The 23,598-nt window shown below is 55.4% G+C and overlaps 1 long non-coding RNA gene across 1 annotated transcript; it reads right to left on the bottom strand.

Moving 5' to 3' along the window:
- Positions 1–14,901: 14,901 nt before the first annotated feature.
- Positions 14,902–23,086, bottom strand: LOC106782640 (uncharacterized). The gene is made up of 6 exons (XR_001379884.3): positions 22,903–23,086; positions 21,493–21,833; positions 21,004–21,221; positions 17,434–17,655; positions 16,613–16,724; positions 14,902–15,788 (listed from the first exon to the last, which is right to left on the bottom strand). It is a non-coding gene; the product is annotated as an uncharacterized lncRNA (long non-coding RNA).
- Positions 23,087–23,598: the final 512 nt, after the last annotated feature.

The following is a 23,598-nucleotide window of genomic DNA, read 5'->3' as shown; positions in this document are numbered from 1 at the left end:
CCTCCATACCTTCCCCTCAATTTTTCTGTGAACCTAAAACTGCTCTAAAAAATAGTCTATTATAATTTTTTTAAGAGAGAGGGCTGAGGAGGGAATTGAGGAGGAAGAAGAGCTGTTTTAAACATTTTACTTTTACGGTCACTTGACTCTCCTCTCTAGGCCACAAGTGCTGTCTGTGTCCAAGGACCCAGCTACATTAAGAGGTCTCTCCACTCCACGGAAAGGCACCTGTGAGGCATGCCCAGCTTGTCCTCAGGACCAGGTGAGGGGGATCACGGACACATGTGCCCCAAGGAGCCAGCCCTGAGCACACTCTGCATCATATGGGTCCTCACAGCACCCACACAGCAGTTATCACCATCCTATGCCTCAGCCGGGCAGGAGGGCTGCCCCTGCACCTGCCCTCATGCCACAGGGAGACTCTCTGAGCAGGACCACTTCACTCTCAACAAGCCCAGGTCCTGAGGGGACAACTAGCACCTTGGTTGAACTCCCAGAGCCACCGCCCTCCAGCTTTGCAATCAGGGCTTCCCTGGAGGCCGCAGGGTGGGGACGAAGGAGTGGAGGCCTCTGCTCAGCCCATGTCCCCTCTGGCCATTGGGGCCACTGTCCTGGGACATGAGGCCTTGTTGGAACCACCATGGCAGTCTGGGTGCCCCTGAAAGACTCTGCCCAGGCCAGAGGCCGCAGTCAACAGGGGACACTGAGGCAGCCCAGCGTACTCAGGGCCGAGGGGCACGTCCTGCCTGGCGGTCCCATGCAGATGACCCGAGGAACTGAGGAGGCTGACCTGCTCTCGACGGGCTCAGCACTCAGAGCGGCAGGATCGGGGTTGACCCCACGCTCTGGGGGCGGGGCACGGCCTGCAGCCCCTCTGCAGTAAGAACCCCTGTCATGCTACAGGAATCTGGGCCTCTGTGGGGCAAGCACCATGCCTGAAGCATCAGGAAGCCTTTGTCACCCCGTACCTGGGACACTCGGTGCATTTGAGACGTGGTTTCCTCTAGAAAGTGGTCCCCACGTCTTTGCTCGTCAACACCTCCCATCCAGATTTCAGAGGTGGTCGTCTGGACAGTCACGCTGGCCGTGCCTGTCTCCCGAGGGGTTGCCGTCCAGCCCCACTGCAGCCTGTCTGGCCGTGTCTGCATCTGGGGTGAGTCCCTGGGGGAAACCTGCGACCTGTGACCTGAGGCCCCGCCCCCTCCTCCCGGGCCTGGGACCCTGAGACCGGCAGCTGCAAGGGACGCCCAGTTCATGGAGTGGTCCTCAGACTTGCTCCTGACCCCAGGGCCTCAGGCCTCATAGAACAAGACCATGCGAGCAGGGCAGGCTCTGCGGGCACACTCGTCAGGCCTCCCAGGCCTTGCACACTCACACTCCTTCTGTCCCCCTCTCTGGGGGAGTCAACCCAAGAACAGAGCTCTCTCCATGGGAGGATCCCAGATGATGCGCTGAGGACCATGCGCCAAGAAGGTGGAGGCCGTCCGAGACACCAGTGCAGGTGAACTCACCCCTCCTGGCAGATGCCACAGCCATCTCGGCGGCCCTGGCCAGTACTCATGGGGCAGATGCTGCTGGGGGCTCTGCGTCTGCCTGGACGCTCGGACAGCCCTGTGAGGACGTCCAAAGCCCCCAGTGTAGGGTGAGGAGACCAGGCGGCTGGCCCCGCTGACAGCCAAGCCAGGCCCCAGCCTGTTCTGCTGACCCCAGTGACCGCCATGCATCAGGGCCACAGCCACCCAGGTGAAGGGAACCAGGAGCCAGGGCTCAGGCCACGTCTCGGCCACCTTCCAGTCTTGTGGCCGTGTGCCAAGCACATTTTGCACCCTCCCTGCAGGCTTCCTACAAAATGGGACAGCAAGAGCACTGGCCTCTGCTGGCCATGATCGGGGGTCCAGGGGACAATGAACACGGAAGTGCCCTGCAGACCGCTCCCTGGAGAAGGACAGCTGTCACTATCCACTTCTTGTCACACCCTCTGGAGCAGAAGCAAAGGGGGAGGAGAGGCAGGCCCCTTCTGCCCCCAGGGAGGAGCCCAGCACGCAGTGAGGACACTAGGCAGAAGGGGAGGCCGGTGTCTGGCTCAGAGATGACGGATGGGGAGAGGGTTAAGCCGGAAAATTGATCCTATGGGGAAGCCACCGGACGGAAGCCAGATGGTTCCCTCACTGACACCCAGCTGCGGAGTCCGCCTCCCTCAAGGCCTGCTAGCTTCCTTTCCTGCCTTTGGAGATCAGAGGAAGGGTCACCCCTCCCACGGCTGGGGACTGGGGGGGCAAGGGGGGACCTGCAGGGCAGGAAACCGGCTTTGAAAAGCGCATTTAAGGGACAGGCAAGTCCACGATCGATCGGGAAGCACCTTCTGAGAAAACAGAAGCTCTCAGAGAGTGAGACACCCAGAAGTGCAAGATGAAAGTCTCTTTGTGTGAATGCCACGGCTCCCGGCCTGGGTGTCCGTCCCCCCTCGAGGCCTGGAAACTACAAAGGGACAGGACCCTCCGGGAGGAGCTGGCCCTCCTCCAGCCCGAGGCCAGCAAGGAAGTCTCTGCTTCACCAGGAAAGGGAGGCCGTCCCAAACCTCAAAGATGCAGGTCAATACAAGGAAATGTGCCCTGCCACGTGTTGCACGAGTCCTTTCATACAAAATGTCCAGAACAGGCAACTCCAGAGAGACAGGAAGCACACTGGTGGCTGCCAGGCGCTGGGGAGGGGCAGCTGGGAGTGACCGTGAACGGGGATGGGGTGTTCTTGGGGTTGATGAAAATGTTTGGCATTAGATGGTGGTGTTGGTTGTACAATATCGTGAATCTACTAAAAGCCGCCGACCTGTGTACTGTGAAATGAAGAATTTTATGTTGTGTCAATTTGATCTCAATTTAAAAAAATTTTAATGTCAATGGACTGATTTAATCAATAGGTAGATAGATGATAGAAGACAGATCATAGGTAGATCTAGATGGAAGACAGATGACAGATAGACAGACAGATAAGTAAGGTGTGTGTGATAGGTGAGTGACCTCTAGATGCACCAGGACGTAAATTGCAGGGGAACTGGCAGAAGGCTCTTTTCCGGCCCTCCCGGCTGCGGGGCCATTAAAACTGTGGGCTAAGGTCTCCTGAGCGCTTCCCACGCACCAGGCACGGTGCTAAGCACTCTCGGCCCATCTGGGGCTGAGCCACCACACGTGCAGACGGGGAGGGGCCACCACGGCCACCGGCTGGCAGTGGTGTGAAACCCGCAGGCAGATTCTGGGACCAGGACACCCGGCCAGTTCATCAGAACCCACATGGGGGCCCCTCCAGCGAGCTTGCACAGCCGAGACGAGAGCCACTGTCCCACGTGCTCAGCACAGCTTCTCACAGTGGGATGTCCGTCTCCCCTGACAGCCTCTAAACCCAGACACAGACTGACGCTCCCTCCTGGGCCCCCCTTGCTGGCTTTGGCCGGGCGGTCTTCCGAGAGCTGACCTGCTCCTCCCGTCCCCTCCCCAGGTGGCCAGCAGGATTGGAAGTCAGCTCTAGAGGCCACGTCCACACTCCTGCCCCTCCCGAGCTCTGATGGCCCCCAGCCGTGTAAGGACAGTGACCACCCACTCACGTCACAGCCATGCAGGCGCAGTCCCAGGTGGTCCTACATTGTCCTCCTTGGATCACCCCTGGGCAGGGGCGTGGATGACTGACCCCCAGGAGCTCAGCCCAGTCACTGCATCTTCTCGGCCGGCCTCACGGCTTCTCGGAGTCTCAGTTCCTTCCCTGTGGGGTGGACAGCATCCCTGATGGGGTAAGGTCATCAAGAGGACTGACTGAAGTAACACAGGCAATCGTGCCTCCAAGGTCTGCCACAGCTGGTGCTCAAGGTGCTGGCCCCAGCCACCGGGGGCCCAAGGCCAGGAAGCAGATGTCCCCTGTACCCCAGCTCCATCGTGCATCCCACCTCACTTGGGGACAGGTCATGACCAGAAGCCACGCTGGGCTGTCCCTGCAGCCCGGAGCCCGGCCCCGCCTCACAGATCCCTTTGCACCCACCTGCTGCCCCCACACTCCGAGCATCACCAGCCCTGGGCTTCCCCCATTTGTGAAATCCCTGGATAGTCCCTGCCAAGAGGCTGAGCCCATCTGCCCACTAGGAGACCCGTGCATGGCTCATGCAGGTCCCCAAGGTCCCCGACTCCCATTCGCTGCCCCTGCTAGGTCTGCAGGCCTGAGGACAGGCTGGGTCCAGACCACCGGGGACGGGACAGCACCTGCCGATCCCGGGACGAGAGAGAGCATCCCGGACCCTGGGCGGAGGTGCCAGAGCCCCGGGGATTGAACTGTAGGCCAGCGGAGAGCTGTGGGGGAGAAGGGACGCACGCGTGGGCGTGGGGCAGGCTGGCAGGTGGGGAGAGAGGCCTGAGGTCTCCAGGGGTAAAGAGGAGGCAGGCTCGGGGAGAGACCAGGGACCTGTCCTGGGGGAGCTGGATGTGGGAATGGACGGGGACAGCGGCCAGGGGCCACATGGTGGAGGAGGGGGAGAGAGGAAGGCTGAGGTTGGGAGAGGGTATTGGAGGAAGAGACACAGGGCTCTCCCCTCAGGCCTGCGGTGCAGGTGCTGGGAGAGTGTCAGGCCCTGGGGCTACAAGAAAGGGCTGGTGTCTTCAGGGCAGGGCAGTATATTCATTGACTGAGTCCAGGGGGACCAGGAGGGGTCACTGGAAGGCTGGGGGAGGGGAGAGGATGCACCCGGGTCTGTGGGGCCGAGACCCCAGGTAGTGACCAAGGACAAGAGGAAAGTAAGGCTGCTGGACGAGGCTGGTGCCGGGTGGCCCTCAGCCCCTGGGGGACGGCAGGTAGCTGGTGGGTCATTATCAGCGCCCTGGGCTGGAGGGGCTGGCAGAGTCCCCTCTGGGGCTGACTCGCTGTCTCTCAGCAGCAGCAAGCTCAGGAGTGGAGCCATGGCTCGTCCAACCCACCCTCACCTGCAGGTGCTGGGTGAGTGCCTCGGTTTCCATCTGCGGGGGACACTTGCCCTAGAAGGTCAGGGCCCTCCGCTCTGTAGAAATGTCCCTGCAGAACAGACCCCGGTGTGAGAAGCACGCCCAACACCCGGAACTTCAGGGACTTTTTCTTTTGTGTTCTTTTAGTTGAGATATAATCAGTGTACAGTTAACTGTATTCATTGAACTCTACACATCAGTGCGTTTGACAGATGTCTACACTCATAAAATCACCTCCACAATCAAGACACAAAACATTTCCATCACCCCCAAAACTTCCTTGTGCCCCTTTGCAAGCTACGTCCCCCAACCCTGCCCCCAGGCAACAACTGACTTGCTTTTGTTGGTGGATGTATGCACCACCTGCTGTAAGAGGTTTTAGAGACAATGAGGCAATTGCTATCTGAACCCTCTATGACCACCTCTCCTCTCCAGCCTCACTGGCCTTCCCCTCCTGGAACACCCAAGCATGCCACTGCCCCAGGGCCTTTGCACATGCTATTCCCTCTTCCTGGATGGCTCTTCCTCCCCGTGGCTGCCTCCTTACTTCCCCTGGGTCTGTGTCCAAATGTCACATTGTCAGGGAGGCCTCCCCTATCCTGTTAAATAGTCACCCCATCCTCCGCACACCGTCTCCCCTGGCTCTGCCTCCTTTTCTGGCACTCGCTGCCATCCAGCACACCTGGCATCTCGCATTTGCTTGCCCTTGCCTGTAAGCTCTGGGTGAGCAGGGCCTCTGACTGTCGGGCTTCTGCTCTGACACAGTGCTTCAGATCCCGCCTCCATCACATGGGCAGGGGGAGTGGGCAGGGGAGTGCTTTAGGCAGCCCGTCCATACCCGATCCCCAGTGCCTGCCATTTTGTGCATTCAAACAAAGCCACCACAGGGGAAGCATGGAGGAGAGGGGCTGGAGGGAGTCTGGCTCTGCAGTCTCGAGGCCCCCGGCTCCTGAGGTCACAGCCCAGGGCTCCTGAGCCCAGGTTTCAGGGCTCTCCCCCAAGACTGGCCTCCTTCCCTGGGTGAGGGGCAGGGCCAGACTCTGGAGCTAGACTGCCTGGGCTCAGCCGTGCCTCAACGCCACTCAGGAGGACAGGCTTAACCTCTCTGTGCCTCAGAGTCCCCTTCTGTAGCACGGGGATGGCAATGGTGGCTGCCTGGTGGAGTCGTGCGAGGATCCAGCGGTCACAGCTGTGACCCGTGTTAGAGAAGCCAGGTGGGGGCGAGACAGCGAGGGGAGGGGGCAGGAACCTCAAAAGTCACCCAAGGGGGTGGATGGGAGGCTGGAGCCCACAGACCCATCCCATTGGCTTGTCTCTAGGACTAGGACCAGAGCTGATCGTCCCCACCCCACCTGTCACCCTGTTCACCCTCCGCCTCCCTGCCCTGCACCCCCAAAAGGGGGCGTGGATGGATTGGTGCACGGCAGGATCTGGACCCATGGATACGAACCCCCTCAATATAGCGAAGAGCTGTTGCCAACCCAGGCAGCCAGCTTAAAGGGAGCAACTGGGGTGTGAAAATTGATCTCCTTCTTCCAGGAAAGGATTACCCGGCAGGCTCCACGCTAACCCACTGGGCTAACGCCGTCCTCTGCCAGCAGAACGAGGAGCTGACTCACGCTCTCTGACCGGCCCCCAGCTCCCAGCTGGCGGAAGCCCCTCTACGTCGTAAGGAGCTTAGTCAAGACTCTCCTCCCGCCCTCTAAGCAGGAGAAACGTGAGTCTATCTTGACGCAAGTTGTATAAGCATCTCTCCTCCTTCGTCCATGGGAACATCTCCCTATGAATGGTGTTTCTATTTAGGGCCATGCCTCCGGTCCTGCCAGGAAAAGGGGCTCCAGCCGAAGCCATAAACTAAGGCCCTGGAGGTCTCCCCGGGATAAAGCCAGATAAATGTGAAGCGGGCTCCGGCAGAAAGGACCGGCACGGCGGTCACCTCCCCAGCCCCACACCTCCGTCTCTGCCCAGCCTCATGCTGCTGCTGGCTGCACAGGGGTGAGGACAGAGGCAGGCCTCAGGGGCTCCACACCCAGTCAGGGCCCATTCTCAGGGTCCCTGTGCCTTGTGTCCTGTGGCCACAGCACTGGGGTCAGGAAGGGCTGCCCCAGTGCCGCTAGGCTGATGATACGCTCTTCATATCTGCATTTATTTATATGCTCCCGGATGGAGGCAAGCAATGGACACTGACACACTCAAAGCCTTACTCAGACGTCGTTAGTTTATACCCACTCACGTGTTTGTGCGTGTGCATGTGTGACTTCGGTTCTTTGCAATTTTAGCCGCCGTGTGGCTCTGTGTGACCATCACACCGTCCCATCGAGAAGACCCTCGTGCTGCCCCACTGGAGCCACTGCACCCCCTCTCCGCTCCAAACGCCAGGCACCCACTAACCTGTCCTCCAGTCCTACAATTCTCTCACTTCAAGAAGGCAACATGAACGGAATCAGACAGCACGTTAGCTTCGGAGACAGGCCTCTGTCACTCAGCCCACTCTCCAAAGGGCCGTGCAAGTTGTTGTGTGTGTCAAGTTCACCCTTTTCATTGCTGAGTGGCGCTCCACGGCCTGGCTGGACCGCGGTAGGGTCAGCCACTCACCTGCTACAGGACATCTGGCTTGCCTCGAGTTTGGGCGATTATGAGTATAGCTGCAATTAACAGTTGTGTACACACTTTTTCAAAAAATTATTTTATCGAGGTCATATAGGTTTATAACATGGTGTAATTTCAGGTATATATTATTATATATCAGTTTCTGTATAGGCTGCATCGTGTTCACCACCAATAGTCTAGTTTTTATCCATCACCTACATACGTGCCCTTTACCCCTTTCACGCACCCCCCAGCCCTTCCACCTGGTGACCACTAATCTGTTCTCCTTATCAGTGTGTTTATCTTCCACATATGAGTGAAATTATATGGTGTTTGTCTTTCTCTGTCTGACTTATTTTCCTTACCAAAGTACTCTCCGAGTCCATCCATGTTACTGCGAATGGCACTAATTTGTCTTTTTTTCTGGCTGAGTAGTACTCCATTGTATATATACACTGCATCTTCTTTGCTCGATCATCCATTGATGGGCACTTGGGTTGCTTCCACATCTTGGCTATTGTGAATAGTGCTGTGATGTACATACGGAGGCATGAGTCTCTTTAAATGGTTGGTTTCAAGTATTTTTGGATAAATATCCAGTAGTAGGATAGCTGGATCATATGGTATTTCTATTTTTAATTTTTTGTGAAATCTTCATATCAGTTGTGTACATGCTTTTGTGTGAACATAAGTCTTTGTCTCTGGGATAAATGGAGATGTTTAGTTTCGTTAAGAAACACCAAGTGGGCCAGCCCAGTGGCACAGCGGTAAAGTTTGCACATTCCACCTGGGCGGCCTGGGGTTCGCTGGTTCAGATCCCAGGTGCAGACCTACGCACGGCTTGTCAAGCCATGCTGTGGCAGGCATCCCACATATAAAGTTGAGGAAGATGGGCACAGATCTTAGCTCAGGGCCAGTCTTCCTCAGCAAAAAGAGAAGGATTGGTGGCGATGTCAGCTCAGGGCTAATCTTCCTCAGTACAAAGAGGAGGATTGGTGGCAGATGTTAGCTCAGTGCTAATCTTCCTCAAAAAAAAAAAAAGAAAGAAACACCGAAACTCTTTTCAGAGCGGCTGCACTGTTTTCCATTCCCACCAGCCAGGTAGGAGGGACCCAATATCTCGACAACTGTCAGGATTTGGTGTGGTCACTACCGTGTTGCAGCCATTCGAGAGTGTGTAGGGGTATTTCATTGTCATATCTCTGGGGCATCTCACTGTCGTGTCCGAGGGTCTCACTGTCGCATCTCAGGGCGTCTCCCTGTCGTCTCTCAGGGCATGTCACTGTTGTGTCTCAGGGTGCCCACCTCAGTCACCCCGCTCTCCACTCCGTGTGGGACCAGCCTGGGCTCAGACCACTCAGTTAGGATCTGCGGTGAGGTGTTCCTACCCTGTGCCCAGGCTGCAGCCCAGACAAGCAGTCAGAGCCCCCGGGGCCAGGACCAGGGAACTGCATGTGTTATAGCCCAGGTCCTCGCGTGCAGGCCGGGCTGAGAGCTGCCAGCAAGGTGGGCAGACACGCTCAGCCTGGCCTTAGAGACTGCGCCTGGCCAGGCTGGGAGAAGACCGGGGTGAACTCCAAGTATGAAGATGACAATAGCAAACACACAAAGACGAAAATACCTGTATGAGTTTCCTAGAGCTTCCAGAACAAATTTCCACTCACCTGGAAGCTCAAAACAACAGGAATTGGCTCTCCCACAGTCTGGAGGCCAGAAGTCTGAAATAAAGGTGTGGGCAGGGCCGTGCTCCCTCTGACAGCTCCAGGGGAGGATCCTAGCCTCTCCTGTCTTCTGGTGGCTCCAGGCGTTCCCCAGCTGTGACCCCCTTCTCTTTCTCTCCATCTTCATATGCCATCACCCTATAAATCTGACTGATCCCCCTCTCTCTCCCTTATGAGGGCACATGTGATGGCATGTAGGGCCCAGCTGACAAGCCGTGATAAATACCTCCTTTCAGGACCCTTAACTTACTCACATCTTTTGCCACATAAGTTCTGAGCATCAGGAGGTAGACATACCTTTGGGGGCCACCGTCCAGCTCACTCTAATACTCAAACTGGGGAGCGTGAGCAGACCACTGTGACTACAAAGGAGTCCAGCTGGCTATTTTGCCAGGGGGCAGGACTGTGGAGCCTTGAACTCTAAGCTAAGGGACTGGGCTCCTTAGTCGGTGACGGGAAGACAGAAGGCCAGACCCAAGGCCCACCTGGGGGCGGGCGGGGGCTCCAGGAGGGCCTGGGGCTCCCCTTCACCAGGGACCAAGGTTGCACGGAGCCTCAGAGTTCGCCAGCGGGACGGAAGGCAACCGGAGTCTCCTGACGCCTTTAAACCTGACCCCACTAGCCACTAGCACCATGAAGTAATATTCTTAATAGATCTTGTAACTTTATTTTGAATAATCCAATTACATGGCATTTGATTTTTATGTGCTAAACGTCAATTCATCAAATACAAACAGTGAGTGCCACAATTTCTGAAGCCCTGATTTGGATCTTTTATTTTGTGTAAACTGGAGACTCATAAAAGGGAGGCATCACCTCTGAGAGGCCCTGTCAGACTCCGTCCCAAAGGGTTTGTTTCCGTCACCAAAGGACGTAAAAGACCCCACGGAGGATGGGCCCGTCGACAGGGATGACGGAGCCCATGCACGTCAGAGCAAGTCATTTCCTGACAATGAGAGGGCTTCAACCCTCTCCACCACGTTAGCTCCAATTATCTTCCTACCACGTGATGCCACAGGACGGGTCTTTGTAGCCAGGGAATTGCACATTTATGGAGAAGGGCAGGAAAAGCCACGCTCCCCTGCTTCTCGATTGACCACACAGCGGAGTGGACATAACTTTATAAAGTGTGGGTTCCGGATGCTCCAGCTTTCTGGAAAACGCTCCACTTTCTGGTGAGAAAATGTGACAGTGAAGGGAACATCCTCGCACACCTTTGAATTTAACAAAAGGAGGAAGTCGTCAAATGCACACTGGCTGGGCCTTGGGAGAACGTGCGCCTTCCCGTCCCTGTTGTGCCCAGGTCCCCGTTTCTCAGACGGTGTCCTGAGGGAGCCAGAAGACGGAGCAGGCCCTTGGCAATCCTGGGAATTCATTCCAAGGAAATAGCCCCAAAGAGTCACAGGGTGATGAGCGGGACGGTGCACAGGCAGCACAGGCTGCAGGGGACAGTGGGAGCAGCCCCGGGGGTGATCAGGGCACAGCAGGTAGGGTCTGTCACCACGCAGCCAATACGACAGAACCTCTAGAAAAACCAGAGCCAGCACAAGAAACGAGAGAAGGGAGGGCTCGTGCTCCCGCCCGTGAAGGCAGCCGTGGGTACCGCACGAGGCTGCAGAGAAAAGCAGGATCTGGGTCAAGGGGAAGAGATGTGGGTGTCGTTTTTAAAACTAAAATTGTTGGAATAACCCTTTCTGGTTGTTGTTGGGTCCCCGGTGTTTGCGGCCGTTGTTCTGAGACAGCCTCAGGGGCACTCAAGACCCACACCCCCGAGGCTGCCTCCTTAATTACAGCACGGTCACGGGCTCCCAGGAGCCCTATCCAGAGATGGACTGAAGCTCAGCCCTAACTCAGGCAGACAGACCCCCTGGGATTTTTTCTTCCACGTTTCTCCGCTTTGCGCCCCCTTTTCCACAGGCAGAAAGAGAGAAGCATCCTTCAGTCCATCACAAATTCCAAACAGGTTGCACCCAGCTGCCCAGGGTGAATGCCAGCCGGGCGTCGGGGGCTTCTGTCTGGAAGGTGGTGACGGCCAGGGGGGCAGAGGGTGGGTTCCGGCAAGCCAGGGAGGACTTAGCTGCCTGTCTCTGCCGGGGACCACCCCAGGAAGGTCAAGTGGCCACCCCTCTGGGGGTAATTACAAGGCCATCTGCCTGAGAGGGAAACTTAATGGGGTTCCCAGGAAATCTCTGCATGAAGAGCGCAACTTCAGAGAATAGGAGGAAAATTGCCCTTTTCCAACCCATGACTTCACACTGTGATCCTTCAGGCCCAGACGGCTGCTGTCCTCAAACGGACATGGAGTGGCTTTTCAGGCTGCATCCCCCTGGGCTGATTTCAAAGTGAGCTGCAGGACGGGGTCCTGGAGACCAGCACTGCCCTGACCCTCGGGAAAGCTGCGTCCCCAGCCCTCACCAGTCGGCGAGGCCTCCGTGGTGGGAAAACACCCGGCTGCCCCCCGCCCACACTGGGGAGGGTGCCACAGGACCTCACCAGACCTCACCACCAGCTCTCTGCTGTCCTCTCCCTTCTCCCGGATGCCCCACACCCAGCATGCGCGCTTTCTGGGAAGGCTCTGCACGAACACGTGCACCCGCACTGTTGGAGGCGGGGGCGCCACAAGGACCTGGAACACAGCCTCTGGCCCACCAGGCCATGCCTTCTCAAACCGTGTGCCAGCGCTGACCAGCCACCAGGGAGCGAGCACCGCTCATGTTTCGAGTGCACAGCAACCCCTCAGAGGCTGTTGGGGGTGTTTCCTGATGCGGTTAGAGCACTTGGGGACAGGGCAGGGAGTGGTCAGAGCCCTGGGGTTCCAGGCCTGTGGACGGCCTTTATCCCTAAACTAGCCTCCAAGAGCTGGTCCCCAGCCTCCCTGGCTGTCTCCTGAGCATGAAGGGGGCTGCTGGCCTCGGGGCAGGGAGACCGAGAGGCCAGTGCTCGCAGGGAAGGGGGATCACCTGCCGCAGCCAGCAGGGGACGAGCCATCTTGTTTCTGAGGACAGTTGCCTCTGCCCCTCAGCTTTCAGGTCATGACCCTGACCCAGACAGACCCCACAGGGAGCATCGGGGAGCAGAGTGGCTCTTGGGGTTCTGTTCCTGGGGTCTGGCTGCTGTGACTCGCGCCAATGCTGCACCATTCAGAAAACGGGGCTGACTCATCACGGCTCGAGGCCCCACCTGCTGGCTTCTCCCCGATGCCCCCCACTCAGACCCCGTGTGGCCAGTGCTAGCTCAGTGCCCACTCCTCAGCCCCCACCCAGCCCCTGGCTTGCATCTCTTCCTCCTCCCTGCTCCCCACAGGGCTCATCCCTCCCCTCCAGGTCCTGGCCTGCTCTCCTCCCCCATTCCCAAGGGGACAGCCCCCTTATTGATGAGGGTGACCTGGGAACCATCAGCCCCACTGCTGACTCAATGGCGGGAGCCCCAGGACGTGGGCTGGAACCCAGAGGGAGAGGCAGGGCAGGCCCAGGCAAATAACAGGACAAAACCACTCCTGGGAGGATGGCAGTCAACAGCGGGGCCCTGGGAGGTTCTCCTAGTTTCCATCACGTCCAGGTGAGAGCAAACTTCCCCCACGCCCCCCACAGCCTCCAAGGACCCTGGTCCCGGCCTCCAAGCCCCCCTCCCAGGCCCTGCCTCCCTCCAGGGCTCAGGGGTTCCTGGCCCACTCTCCAGGTCTCAGCATCCTGTCCCAAAGAAGCCAGAACCACCTGGCATTGACCCGTAGCGACGATCCTTTAACAGTCAGCAGCCCCCTGTGTCCTTCAGCAGAGGCTCAGAGCAGAGAGCTGTGCTGACCACAGAGACCCCGCCCTCCACCTGGTCCAGGCCGGTGGCGGGAGGGGCGCCAGGGGGTGTCCCTCTGCAGTCACAAGCCTCTTGCCCCAACGACGTGGACCTTTCTCCCACACACTCGCATAGGTCTGGTTTTCCTTTCCCTTCCTTCTCCTTGGTCTCTGCTGATTCTAAAACACACACAACATCGTGAGTGAGAAGTAACGGGCTCCCAGCTGGGCTGAGAGGGGTCCCCTTCCTCCCACGGCCATCCTGCCAGCTGTGCCAACACTCGGGAGGCACTGAAGAGATGCTGACAGAGATGGAGAGAGACCAAGATAAGCGCTGTTTCCAGGACCAAAACAAGGCTTAACACCGAGCGGCTGTGGGAGGAAGGGGGCTTTCGTGACTGGGGGCAGAGATCCTGCCTTTGCCATCTGCCTCTTTACGCTGAGAAGGGGTCGTCCTTGACATCACCCCCCCAGGCCTCTGGACCCCGCCATCACCAGCTCAAGCAATCCCACCCTTTGATTTCCAGCTGAAACGCCAGCGCTCCTACCTCTGGTTGGGAGGAGGGGAGACTGGGGCAAGTCTGGTCTGTGGTCCCGCTGGCTGCTCCAGAGTGTAGGGGGTCCTTCACCAACAAGGAGCCGACTGACCCCCATGTGGGCCTCCCTGTCTCCCTGGTGCAGGGACATACCCCTCTGTGGCCTGGTCTGGAGAGGGTCACTGATGAAGCACCTTCGCTGGGCGGGCTCAAGTCCACTGCCTCCCCCGCACGCCCCTATGAGGGTGGGCACTGCCCTCCGGAGCCCAGGTTCTGGAGCAGCTGATGGAGCAGCTGCAGCATTCACTCCTTCATGCCTCCCTTCACCCATTTCTTGGAAGTCCCACCAGTGGGAGCTTTCGGTCCTTGTGTCCACACTTCCCAGGGTTTGGTCTCAGGGCTCTGCAGACGTTTTAGGGTCACCTGTGCTGACCATGATACCTCTTGGGCCTCTGGGACCGGTGGGGAGCCCTGGACAGTGTCCACTCTTCCATTCCCCACAGGGGTGGGCCCTGAGGGCCTGAGACCCATTAAAGCTGGCATTTGCCCCACTGTCCAAATACCGTCAACAACTCCCCAGACAATGGGACTGCCCACTCCTGTCCAGGAAGGCATGTGGCCTTTCAAAACCCTCTAGACATCTCCCAAGTCCTGTGGCCCAAAGCAGGCTCCTGCTGCCCCACCAGACCCCGGACCTGACTTATGACAGAACCCTCACCCAGCCCGGCCACTATCCAGAGCCCACCTGCTGTGCAGGGCTCTCTCGGCCCCAAAACTTCACCCCCAGCCACGGAGGTGTCTACAGAGATCCCCCCTCTGCCTCCATCCGCTCCTCCCTCCTCGTTAGCTGCTGGCCCAGGTGAAGGGCCCCCACTTGGCCAGAGAGGCCAGTGTCCACTTCCAGCTGTGGGAGGGAGGCCTCTTGTCTGCAGAAACTGACATTGTAAATTGGCAGCCAGAGACTTCTCAGGAGCTTGCTGAGCTGTTTGTTCCAAGAAGAGGAAGTACCAGCTCTCTGGTGGGGCCTGAGGCTGAGGGAAGTATTACCCGTAAAATGGTGCAGCCGTGAAACGAGGAGAGGATGAGCCACAGTGGCAAGGGCCATCCGGGACTCTGACGTGATGAACCTGGGGGCGCGGCCGCACATCTTTCCCTTCCTCCTGCTGCCCTCGCTTCTCACCTGTTCCTGGAACCAGGGACAAGCATCATTTAGCAGGAAACTATTTCAATTCCCAGAAATGTCCCTAAGATGGGAATAAAGGCGGAAGACACGTTTACAATCAGGAGCACTCATTGAACTTAAAAGTGGATTCGATTAAACCAAGCATGGAGCCGAAATGCTAAAAAGTGAAAGAAAACATAGCAGACCCGAAGGCCTATAATGTTGGAAAAAAACAGGGAAAAAAAGTGCACAAAATAAAAGAAAGGCAAGACCCTGGGATTTCTGGTTCCCTCGCTGGATTCCAGCCCCCCACCAGCTTTTTCAGCAAAGAATGAAGCACATCAGGGGCCGGAGGCTGCCTGGGACGGGCCAGGAGCGACTTTCTGGTACACCCCCCGCCTTTCTCTTAAGCTTTCTTGCTTCCTTTTGGTGAGGCCTGGGATGTCGGGAGAGGGGAGGGGAGCGAGGAGAAGAAAGCAGAAGGAGAGTGGGAACAGCTGGCAACCTCAAGCTCGTGCAGGGCCAGGAAATCATCAGACCCTGACATCGGCCCCCGGCTCTCAGAAAGAGAAGCCAAGAAACGAAGAGGGCAGAGGGAAAGAGGAGAAAGAGAGGGAATAATAATGAGGGAATATTTTAAAAAGGGAGAGTCTTGGGAACCTCAACTGTCATCTCTCATCAAATGAGTCTAATCAAGTAAACTTTGAAAATAAAGTCATAGTGAAGATTTGCAAGTCACAATTGCCTTAGGGTGGGGCCAGGAGGAAGCCTCGGACGAGGGCGAGTATTGGCTGTGACGAGTGAAGGTGTGGGCTGTGCTGCTGCAACAGAGACCCCAAACACAGCAGCAGAAGCAAGACAGAGATCTCTCCTTCAGACACAGGTCCGGGCATCTGCTCCAGTGCACGTGGGACCCAGACTCCTTCCATGTTGTTGCTCTGCCATCCTTACAACGCAGTTTCAACAGCCCAAGATGGCTGCTCCAGCTCCTTCCTTCATGTCTAGGTTCCAGGAGGCTGGAAGGGGCAAGGGGAATTGGAGGTACAGTCTTTACCTTTACTGGCCCCTTCTGGAACTTGAACTCACCCCTTCCACTCACAGCCTGTGTGGCCTTGTCTGATTTCAAGGGAGGCTGGGAGGTGGAGTCATAATCTGTGGGGCCACATATCCGGAAAGGGAGGATGGACATGGGGTCCACTAGGAACCCCTGCCATACTTGCCCAAAGAAAGCTGTCCCCTGAGCCACTGTGCCCAGCGTGTAGCCATGCGGCAGCTGCTCACTGACGCTCAAGCAAGCTGTGTTTGCCAAGAAGTAATTCAGTCCCTTCTCCCCTTGTTTAATTGATCAAACATTGACTGCCAATCAACTTTCGCTCTTTGTGAGATGGTGTCAAGTCACAGAGATGATTAAATTCCACTAGAAGCAAAGAAACAACGTTCTAACTGATGGAAGCTTGTTGTCTGGGGAGTGGCCACTCTCAGGCAGACCCCCAGTCCCACGGTTCCCTATGGGGCCCCCAGTCCCCAGGATGCCCTTAGTGCCCAGAGACGCGGCATGACTGGAGGCCCCGGATGCTGCAGCGCGATGCCGCTGGCATGCAACCCACTGGGACACTGTTTGCTCAAGCCCTCTGCCTAGAATGGCTCCTAATGACAGACAAGGACAGACTGGCTGCTGGGGAAGGGGGTCTCGGGGCACCCAACTGACAGCAGCTGGAAAGAAATCAAGGCCACTGGTCCCCCCTCCCTCCCCCCAGCACAATGTTGTAGGATGTTATGGTTTTCTTTCACTCACAGGTTGAAGGATCAGTTTGAAAAATTGTAGCCAACTCAGTCTCACCATCAAATCACTGAAAGGCACCTCCCCTCTGAGAGGCTCCCTCCACGTGGCCCTGGGAGTCCGGTCACTGCCCTCCTGAGACAGGAGCCTTCACTGTGGCACATGGAATCTTCTGCAAATTCAGAGGAGGAGCCCACTCAGGGAACCTCAAGGAAGGGGGAAGAGGCCTTTCCCTCCGGTTACTGGACTCCATGGCTTCCTGGAGGCGGCGGCGGTGACGCCGGGAGCCCAGGGTGACCTTAGATCTCCCCAGGCTGCCGAAGGATTCTGAAACTGAGCAGCTTGGAGAGCGGGGCCCTGTTAAAACGAGCAGGCCCCGGAAGGGGTGCCCCCAGAAACAGTGCTGTGAGAAGGGGACACCCTGGTCCTGATGGCCACCGAGAAGCCAGCCACAGGTAGAGGCAGGAGGCCGGCGTTGCAGCTGGGCCCCCAGGTGGCTGTGCTCAGAGAAGACTGGCTGGGCACCCCCACTGCAGGAATCTCATTGTTTCTCCCCAAAACCAATTCCAATAGGTCCATCTCTCCAGCACAACCCCCGGACCCCCAAATTAAGCCCACGCCTCTGTCTCATCTGAGCAGATTTACTGGCCATGTCTGCAGGGAAATGAATGAGGTGATGACAAATAACTCATCCAGGGCAGGGACAAAGTTCTGGAATCTTCCAAAAGTCAAGCAAAGTAGCCTGCAGCCCCAATCCTAGAGGTCCAGGGAGGCGCCTACCTCATCTAAGGAGACCAGAGAACGACTGGCCAGCAGGAGGGGCAACAGCCGAAGGAAGGAGCAGTAAAGTAAGTTCCAGAAGGACGGGGATCCCAGCCCACCTGGCAGCAGAGGCATCGGAGAGAATGGGTGACTGCTGCTCAGAAAAGAGCAATGAAGGTGACGAGCGTCGCTGGCCGAGCACCTGCTGCGAGCTGGGCTTCCTGCATTCATTGCAAGAGCTCCCACGGCAGGAACGCTCCCTCACTGAAGGACGGCATTACAGGCACAAAACAATGGACAGGCCATGCCCAGAGCCTAGTGACACGCAGGACTCCTGTTAGCTGGAACAAGAAGCAGGAAAAGAAAAACAAGACAAATGTTCTAAAATAGTCAGCTCTTTTCTCCTACTTCGTCCACCTGAACTGTCTTTTTCTAAACTTCTAAACCAGCAGGTCTGCTTTTCCTCAACAGCCGAGCCCACCTCACATGGGGCATGAGCGCTGGGTGCAGCCGTGTGGGTCCCAATGCCATGCAATCATACCCTCATCTTTTTTTTTGGGGAGGAAAATTGGCCCTGAGCTAACATCTATTCCCAAGCTTCCTCTTTTTTTCTTTTAGCTTGAAGAAGATTGTCGCTGAGCTAACATCTGTGCCACTCTTTCTCTATTTTGTATGTGGGACACCACCACAGCATGGCTTGGTGGGCAGTGTGTAGGTCCACACCCGGGATTCAAACCTGTAAACTCTGGGCCACCGAGGCAGAGCCCACAACCTTAACCGCTGTGCCACCGGGCCAGCCCAACTCCCTCATCTTAATTTCACCACTGTTCACCACCGCAGACCCACAGGAGGATTGATTAGCTTCTCCTCAGCCACCCCTGCCCCCTGGCTAATAATAAAGACCATGGGCATGGCACAAAGTGGGACAAAGATGCTGGATTCCCTCAGCAAGCTTGGCTCAGCCTGCCGTGGGAGGGAGACACAAACACCAGCATGTGACAAACCTGGATAGAGGCTGAGCCAGGCTTGATGCCTGGACCAGGAGCTTGCAGAGGCTGGGACTGGGCTGGCATGGGGCTTCTCCACCTACAAATGGGGCCAAAAAGAGGCTGCTACCTGCAGAGGCCAGAGATAACCATGCAACCAGAACCTCAGCCATGGTGGCCATGGCATTGCATGGCCGAGGGAGGAAATCCCAGTCGGATGAAGTCAGACCTGGTTCTGAATTGTGGACCTACTGGAGGCAGCTACAAAAGTGCTCGTACAGAGGGGTGAGCGAGGAGGAGAGGGGGGAAAGAAAATAAAACAGAAAACACCTACTTAAGATGAACTTACAAACTCAACCTCCAAAACATTTCAGAAAAATCAAGACCACAGAACCCAGCCAATAAGCTTAACCAGTGGAAGAAACGAAACCATAAAGCAATCAGAACAGACACTGTAACATGCCACACGCTTGAAATCTTCAGAGATTAGACAGCAAACCAAGAAGACTATCAATCAAGGACAGAAGAACACAGGGAAGAACCCATCAAAAGTGGTAGACATGAAAAATATGGCCACGAAATTTTTTTAACACCTCAATGAGTGGAATAAATGCTACACAGAAGAGGAAATAATTAGTGAGTTGGAAGTTTGTAGAGGAGCCGACCAAGAAAACAATACAGAGATGTTAAAGAAAGGAAAATATGAAAGAAAAGTTAAATGACATGGAAGCCAGACAGAGAAGATTTAGCACATGTGTATCGGAAGTTCCATTTGTAGAAAATAGAGGAAACTGCACTCAGGCACTGTGACTCTGTGGGGCATTCTGAGGGGATGGCTCCGAACTTTTCAGAATTGGAGACACGAGTACTCAGACAGACAGGATAAATAAACACAAACAAACAAAAATCTTAAAAGCTACTAGGGAGGAAGATTTCCTACAAAGGAGAAACAGTTGAGCTGCCAACAGACTTCTCATCAAGAACAGCATATGCCAAAGACTTGAAGTGGTGTCTCCAAAATGCTGAAGAAACATTGTTGTCAGTCTGGAATTTTATACCCAGCTAACTACTCTTTGCAATGAGGACGAACTAAAGCCATTTCAGAAAAACAAAGACAAGACGTACTTATTTTTCACAGACACTCAGTAAAAGAATACTTCAGGATGTGTGTCAGAACCCCAGAACAGCCCAGGGACTGGATGCCCCAATACCATGGAAGGCGGGGTCAACTGGAGAGCTAAAATAGGGGAGTTGGTTGAAAGCGTGGAGGTCTCCCTCCAGGCCTCATGCCGGGCATTTTCCCATAAGAATCTGGAGTTTCAAGGCCAGCCCCGTGGCCAAGTGTTTGGGTTCACGTGCTCTGCTTTGGCAGCCCAGGGTTCGCCAGTTCAGATCCTGGGTGTGGACCTACATGCCGCTCATCAAGCCATGCTGTGACAATATCCCACACAGAAGAACTAGAATGACCTAAAACTAGGATCTGTAACCACGTACTGGGGCTTTGGGGAGAAAAGAAAAGGAGAAAAATAAAGAGGAAGATTGGCAACAGATGTTAGCTCAGGGCCAATCTTCCTCAACAACAACAACAAAAAGCATACTTTAAAAAATAAAAAATAAAAATGAAGAATCTGGAGTTGCATTATGTGAAAGATTAAAGCATTAATACTCTGGATCCAGGAATATCAGGCACAGAGGAGGTCAGGAGTGAGGCACATGGCTGAAACAGGGGGCTTCGGTGAAAGCTTACATAGTGTGTGTGATGGCTAATTTTGTGTCAACTTGACTGGGGTAAGGGATGCCCAGATAGCTGGTAAAACATTATTTCTGGGTGTGTCTGTGAGGGTGTTTCACATCTGAACTGGTAGACTGAGTAAAGAAGATGCCCTCATCAGTGTGGGTGGGCCTCATCTGATCCGTTGAGGGCCTGAATAGAATAAAAAGGTGGAGGAAGGGCCAATTCGAGCTCTCTCTGGAGGGGGGACATCCATCTCCTCCTCCTCAGACATCAGAACTCCTGGTCCTCGGGTTTTCAGACTCAGACCAGGATTACACCACCAGCTCCCTGACTCTAGGGCCTTCACGCTCGAACTGAATTATACTAATCGCTCTCCTGGGTCTCCAGCTTCCAGACGGCAGATCCTGGGGCTTTGCGGTCTCCACAGCCGTGTGAGCCAATCCCTATATTAAATCTCCTCACATATATATATATATATCCTACTGGTTGAGTTTCTCTGGAGAACGCTGACTGAATGCAGTGGACCACAGCTCTCCCATCTCCGTCCCTTCCAGCTTGGAGACTGGGGCCATCAACACTGGAGAAAGTAAATGGCTCCAGAAAAAATATTTCTAGATGGCCATTTTGGGAGGCTTGCTGGTTAAGGGGGGGGACTTCAGACCTCATCTCTGGATCAGGCCCTGTGGTTGGGGGCACGGAGCACTCTGATCGGCCCGACTCTGACCAGATGTCCATTTTAGGGGTACTCTCATAGCCAGGGAGCTCTGACCAGAAGCGTCGCCTGGGATTAGAGTCAGGAGGAAGGGCAAGGCGGGCACCAGAAGAAAAGGGGGAAGCAGGTGAAAAACAAGCATGGCCCACTAAGAGCGTTCTAGAAAGACCAGATCTCAAAGATTCAAGGCAAATAAAAATAATCATACGTTAGAAAGGGCCCTCCCAGGGGCAAACCCAGCTTGCTGTCTAATTACCTCACATATTTGGCAGTGAAGGAATTATAGCTTCTCCCCTGATTCTCTCAAGGTGAATGAGAGGTCGTACCAAGCGAGTTCCGTGGAGGCTGGCTTCACATGTGACCAGCAGCTTTGGCATCCATTTTTTCCCCTCAGACTAGTGATGTGCTTCTGTATCTTTCTGTGCATCAAACTATTGCACAAGGAGTTTTAAAAGACCTTCGGAACAACAGTTCCTATAAACACAACATAAAGTGGTCAACATTGTATCAGGCTGGATGTTCTTGCCTTCAGAGGAGGCGGGTCCTCGGGAAGTGTAAGTTTCCTCGGGGTATATTTAAGCACACTCGATCTGGGGCTAATTCACACCTCCTGAAGGCAGGACCCTGTGGCCTCCAGTCATCACCCGCCCCCAAGTGTTCCGTGAGCTCTCCCACCTGGCCAGATGGAAGGCACGCGTCTCCCTCCCCGGCCTGAGCTCCAGGAATTGTTCAGCTTACCACTCACCATTCTCCGCCCGCCTCATGGAGTTTCCCCCTGTGCGTGCGTAGATTCCGGCTCAGTGACCGCTCCAGGGGACCTGATGAGACATTTGGATCTCCTCTCTGCTGCTCTGCCGGCAGCATCCCCAGGGCCCAGCCTCCGCCTCCTCACTTCTGCAGACGGCCACGCGCTGTCCGCTCTCCCCTCCCTGCGGTGGTAGGAACGCTGCCTCCAGGAAGAAAACCGAGTGGACTGGACACCTCGCTTCATCTGTTTCCTGTCTCTTAGGGATCACAGTCCTGCGCAGCCTGTGGTCCTGATGTCCAAATCCGGTTGTTTCATATATTTTGTCCAGCTTTCTAGTTCTTTTGGCAAAAACAAAAGAGCGAGCACAAGTTCCACCCCAGCTACTCCTTCACGGGCGGCGGCAGAAACTCTGAAAACTGTTTTGGTTATTTTAAAACCACTTCACTTCCTTGAGACCCCTTAGAAAATTAACTTGAGAAGGTTCAACCAGACGATTAAACTGACTACAACAGATAGGTAACGAGCACCAGCCGGACCCTGGGGAGGCTGACTGGTTTGAGCAGGAGGCCCCGGGCCGGGGAAGAGGGCCCCACGTGTGGGCGTGGCCCTGCAGGGGCAGAAGCCAGTGGTGTCCAGAGCGGGACAGATGAAGGACACGAATCAAAGTGACCTCTAATTCTAACAACCTGAGGTCTCGACCTTTTATCTGAACTTATTTACTCCCTCTTTCAAAAATACAGAAAGTAAAATGTAAGTAATCAATAATAAAAGTAAAATATGCAGAATTTGCAAGCGCATGACTCTATTCAAAGTGAGATGAGTTGGGATTCAACCAACGATATTCCTGGATAGGCCTCCTTTCTGAGAAGAGGGACCTGGATCTGCTGTCACCAAACAGCCACGACAGTGCTCTCTATTTCTAGGACTGAGTCAGTAGACCCTCGTAAAACCAGCTTTCAGGAAAGTTCGATGAGCTATAAGGATGACCATGTCAGACATCTGCCTCCAGCCATGGCCCTTCCTGATGAGAAGTGCCCGGCCCGCGAGCCCTACCAGGTGGGCAGACCTTCGGCCACCACGGTTTATAGTCCTTGACCCTGGGCCTTGTCCTCCAGTTGAGTTGGCTGGACTGGAGTGGACACCTGAGCGGAGTAACAAGTCCACACGCTGACCCACAACCTGTGGGGTGGGCTGCCAAGAAAAAATCCCTTTACTTAAAAAACAGGAACAATAAACATCAAATGAATAAGACGTTTCGTAGTGAGAGCTGAAACTCAAAAGATACTTAGAGAGATGGGCCATGAGTTAGACCTGGGACCCTGTGGGGACAGGGGCACGAGAGGCTCTTACTTGCTGCAGTTACAAGTAAGGGAAAGCGATGAGATAGAAAAATGAGACGTAACATACCGGTGGCTACTGCATGGAGACAGCACAGACCCACGGAGGTGACGTCACCTTGTCGATGGCAGAGCCTGACTGCCGAGGTCCCCCGAAGTGCCCTGGGGCTGTGCCTCCTGCTAGAAACATCGGCTGTCGCAGCTCCTGCCTTGGATTTCCAGGAGCCTCTGCCACCTTTATTCCTCGATGTTACCTTTAAAATAAGCCCCCATCTCTTGAGCTAATTCACATCCAAAGATACCTAACACAGAACAAAATGATCACTACCATTAGCAGGGACGCTAAGACAGAACGTGAGTGGACTAGTAAAATATGAATTAATCGTTGCCCTAATTTGGCAAAGCAGAGAGCCAGGAGGGCTCTGGCAGAAGGCTCGAACCAGAGGCCAAAGAGCCGCATCTGATTCACAGACTTGTTTTGTTCGATTTGAAAAGCCTGTTTTCAGTAAAAGTGAATAAATCCTGCTATCTTGCTTCTCTTGAAAAATCAGAAGATGCCATGAGACTGGGCTTGTGCTCCTTGTGACGACAGGCATCTGGAGCTGAGAGGCAGCGCTTTCCTTAGATGGGGTGGGGTCTGCACAGTTCACCCCCCTGCCCCACGGCCCCACTGCTCACACGGGAACTCCTATAGGGGCACCTGACTCAGGAGCCCGAGGGAAGCCATTGCCCATTCCCCATCGGCTCTTTTGTTCTGGCAGCAAAA

This window comes from Equus caballus, chromosome 26, assembly GCF_041296265.1.
Source record: "Equus caballus isolate H_3958 breed thoroughbred chromosome 26, TB-T2T, whole genome shotgun sequence".
In the NCBI taxonomy this organism is placed as follows: domain Eukaryota; kingdom Metazoa; phylum Chordata; class Mammalia; order Perissodactyla; family Equidae; genus Equus; species Equus caballus.
Note: the sequence above shows the minus strand (reverse complement) of the source record. Positions and strands in the feature narration are given on the sequence as shown.